This window comes from Symphalangus syndactylus, chromosome 5 (genome assembly GCF_028878055.3).
Source record: "Symphalangus syndactylus isolate Jambi chromosome 5, NHGRI_mSymSyn1-v2.1_pri, whole genome shotgun sequence".
NCBI classification, from domain to species: Eukaryota; Metazoa; Chordata; class Mammalia; order Primates; family Hylobatidae; genus Symphalangus; species Symphalangus syndactylus.
This window is the reverse complement of record NC_072427.2, coordinates 54,031,422-54,035,080: the sequence shown is the minus strand read 5'-3', so window position 1 is coordinate 54,035,080 and position 3,659 is coordinate 54,031,422.

The following is a 3,659-nucleotide window of genomic DNA, read 5'->3' as shown; positions in this document are numbered from 1 at the left end:
TGATTACTTGCAAAATACAGATTGTAGATTCAGAGCTCAAAACTAAAGCTCTGAGTATGTAATTCAATTAAAACAACCCATAGTTGTGAATTCACCTCACCAGTGCCCCTAAGACAAGAAGCTCTTTCTCACATCAAAGTGAATTATTTTAATTCACTTTGGATGTTAGGAATATCCTAACTCCTTTGTAATTAAAAACAAAAACAAAACTTCTCATGCTTCTTTATTCCTTAACAATCATGAGGTCTATAAAAATATGAACACAGCAGTTTGGGTCAGTTCAATGACTGAACTAAAACATTATTTCCCAACATGTCCATGTTTTACAAGATGATGTGGTTGTTATCTGTGATGTCATTGCAAAGATCTTGATGGGTTCCAAAACACTCTAAGCATCACATAAGCCATGTTATACCTGTCACCCCAAATTTACCAAACCATTTGGATTAAAACTCTCAGCAAAGACCTCTGAGGCACAAAGATCTATGAATAACTCCTTAACCCCTTTGCTCTTACTCTTCAGGTACAATTTCAAATTTTCACCTTTCCCTTTCTGCACTGACCTTGGGAAAGTCACTTTATCTCTGTGATCTAATTTTCCACATCAATAATGTATCTATACTTGGCATAGAGAGTTATGAGAATAAAATAATAACATATATGAGAGATTTCTGTGAATACTAATTGTACAGGTGGATTTTTAAATAATAGATTTAGGGCCGGGAGCAGTGGCTCACACCTGTAATACCATCAATTTGGGAAGCCAAAGCGGGTGGATCACCTGAGGTCAAGAGTTTGAGACCAGCCTGACCAACAAGGTGAAACACCGTCTCTACTAAAAATACAAAAATGAGCCAGGTGTGGTGGCGGGCACCTGTAGTCCCAGCTACTCAGGAGGGTGAGACAGGAGAATTGCTTGAACCCACAAGGCAGAAGTTGCAGTAGGCCGAGATCGTGCCACTGCACTGGAGCCTGGGCGATGAAGCGAGACACCATGTAAAAAACAAACAAACAAATAAATAAATAAAATGTATTTAGGAAAACTATTATAAGAAAAAAATTGAAAGCATTAAGAACTCTATTATGGACTGAACAAAAAAAGGAGAATTGGTACCATAACTTGGTAAGTTTATTTTAATAAGCCCAATTTCTATTAGTCCCTCAGTGTTTCTTCTTGCTCCGTGAATGTATATTCCTTGCCTCTATCTTATCCCATTTTTTCTATTGTTAATGCACAGACAGTTGTCACAAGTTCTACTCTCAATGCCTGTTGCATCAGGCAATAGATGACTCTGGTTACCAACCCAGAAAAACCTCATTTTTGAGAAATGTGTGAGCTTTGACTTTGATCTCATTCAGAATATTTTGGTTCAAACGTTTTTTGTTTTTTTGTGTTTTTTCTTGTTTGTTTTTTTTGAGATGGAGTCTCACTTTGTTGCCCAGGCTGGAGTGCAATGGCGCGATCTCGGCTCACTGCAAGCTCCACCTCCCAGGTTCACGCCATTCTCCTGCATCAGCCTCCCTGGTAACTGGGACTACAGGCGCCCGCCAAAACGCCCTGCTAATTTTTTTTTATTTTTAGTAGAGACGGGGTTTCACCGTGTTAGCCAGGATGGTCTCAATCTCCTGATCTCGTCATCTGCCTGTCTCGACCCCCCACAGTGCCGGGATTACAGGCGTGAGCCACGACGCCCGGCCCAAATGTCTTATGTTTGTGTAAATAAGAAAAGCACCTTTGAAAACTACATCTACAAATGAGAATAAGGAATAAAAAGGACAAGCCAAAGGTTATGGAACAAAATAAAACATGAAGAAAGAGAAATAGAAACACAATATTACTATATACAATATAGTAATATATTTTAAAATATGAAAAACGCTAGCAAAAAAAGCAATATGTGAACAAAAGAATTGGAGTAAAATAATAGAATTTGAAACAGCACAATCTGCTGAAAATATACAAAAGACAAATTAGGATATTTCTGAGCTCACTGTTTATAATATTAGAACATGTATATAAAAAGGAAAAGTGACTTTAAAATGTCTGGGGGCCAAGCAATATATAGTTTGTTACATTTTATTTACAAACAGTTTCTTTGACTAGGGAATCAATTTAAATTTTCTGTTTTGGAAATAATATAAATATATCTTTATTTTAGACTTTTTGCTGAAAAGTTTCTTAAATATTTACAACTTTAGGATAATCAGTGTACATTTCAATATATAATGTCCTAAAAATCAAACAGCTACCAAACATTGAAGTTCTGCCTTATATAAATCATTTGCATAAAAACTGATCATTAAAAACAGTATCTAATGAACATTTTGGCCCCAATATTAATTAAAACTCAAATGATAGCATTACAAGCTAAAGATTAATTTCAATGACATGTCATTCAACCATTTTGACATAATCGACTTATAATAATCTAAAATTGACTATTTTTATGACATATTTGACCTAAATGCAAGGAAAAAAGCTTTGACTCATTCTTAATTACTCTTTCTAACCAATTGATGGCCAATAACTGAAATCAATTTCAAACCATTTTTTGTTATTTTAATCTTTTAAACATGTTTTACTTTCAGTGATTCATTTTCTAACATTCATAGCCAAAGCCCAGGCTCTACCCATCTTTGTCTACCTTAATGACTTTGTCAATTGTTGGCATACACTGGGTCTTAAAAACTTGTGTTTCTTCCGAATTAATTAATGAAGTAGAATTGCTCTGATAGGGTTTCTTATACCATTACCTCCAAAAGAGTACATTAGAAGTATTAGAAAATACTGATATTTATGAACAGATATTTATCTTATGATACAAAGAGCTAGAGCTGTTTTATTTTCTGTAAAACTAAGAATAACTTCTTGATAACATAGCTTCACAAAAAGAAAACCCAACATATTTGCATAAATAATTCTCTGAAATAACTATGTGAGTTTGTGTCTTTTTATATACGTGTAGATATACATATACTTACACATCTATACATATATATGTAACATAAAGGATATGAACATTAGGACTGTTTAATGTCTATTTGTCTTGGAAAGAAAAATATACTTAAAAATATTTCTCAATTGGGATTTGTAATCGTACCGACTTAATTGATAAACTTGGCGACTGCTCTTATGTTCTGTCTCCTTCCATAAATTTTTCAAAATACTAATTCAACAAATAAAAAGCTCTAATGTTCATTGGAAATAATTTATAAACTTTTTTAGAGCAGAGAAAAATTAAGAAAAACTTTGAAATGGTCTCAAAAAATTACTAAATATTTTCAGTGGAAAACTAAATGTTAGTTTAGCTGATTGTATGGGGTTTCTGAACCTTTCACTTTTTGTTTGTTTTACCTATTTCACAACTGTGTAAACTGCAAATAATTCCTGTCCATGAAAATGCAAATTATCCAGTGTGGATATATTTGACCGTCACCCTATGGATATTGGCTAATTTTGCTTTTATTTAGCAAATTCATTTCAGCATGAATGTCTGCCTATATATTCTCTGCTCTTTGTATTCTCCTTTGAACCAGTCAAAACATCCTGTGGCACTCTTATTTATTAATCAGTTAAATAGAATCATGAACATATATTCATTTTACATTTGTATGAGAACCATTATTTTTCTTTTCTTTAAAAAAATTAATTATCCTTT